We start from the raw sequence: 984 nt of genomic DNA on the forward strand, positions 1-984 counted from the left end.
AGGTGGTGGACGAATATAAGATGAAGGTGGAGAAGGCCGCGGTGGTGGACGAATATAAGATGAAGGTGGAGAAGGCCGCGGTGGTGGACGAATATAAGATGAAGGCGGAGAAGGCCGCGGTGGTGGACGAATATAAGATGAAGGCGGAGAAGGCCGCGGTGGTGGACGAATATATAAGATGAAGGCGGAGAAGGCCGCGGTGGTGGACGAATATATAAGATGAAGGCGGAGAAGGCCACGGTGATGGAAGAATATAAGATGAAGGCAATTTTTTTATCAGTAATGGAGGTCGAGGCGAGGATTCCATCATCGTCACGGATTTTTGCGACCATCAGGCCCAAATTTTCTAACCTATGATGGCCTGTTCTCCCCCGCGCATCTTGTCCGCTTTACTCGTTGAAAAATATTGAAAAAAAGTCTTTTTGAAATTTACATCAGAAAAATCAATGTGTCGTAATGTCCAAATATTGATACACTTCCTAACCCTCAGCACTAGCAAAGAGATAAGACGTAGCACTGATACGGACTTTGATTAAACAAATTCTGGGTCCGCACAAACACAAGCGCAATAAAAGCGTATCACCATTTTGACAAAGTCATGTTAATTTCTCTGAGTGTACCTTCTCTTTTCAAGCGAGGCTCCAGAATTGCGCTCTTTTAATATGTAGTGCGTGTCCATTAGTGCGTGTCCATCAGTGCGTGTCCATCAGTGCGTGTCCATCAGTGCGTGTCCATCAGAGCGTGTCCATCAGCGCTGACCCTGATGAGGAGGTCAGCGTATCACTCAAAATATTATTGCGTCACACTGTCCACAAGTGACACACTTTCTTCACGTAGTACTGATACGACGCCAAACTGAGTCAGAATAACCACCGCAATGGTAAAAGTACATAGCAATAGATATAATTGAATATATCAAGATAGACGAGTGATTGTTAATTAATGTTTATAGAAACTACGACGGGGAAATGTGCCTCAGAAATT

Source organism: Hyalella azteca, unplaced genomic scaffold, assembly GCF_000764305.2.
Source record: "Hyalella azteca isolate HAZT.00-mixed unplaced genomic scaffold, Hazt_2.0.2 contig3745, whole genome shotgun sequence".
Taxonomy (NCBI): Eukaryota; Metazoa; Arthropoda; class Malacostraca; order Amphipoda; family Hyalellidae; genus Hyalella; species Hyalella azteca.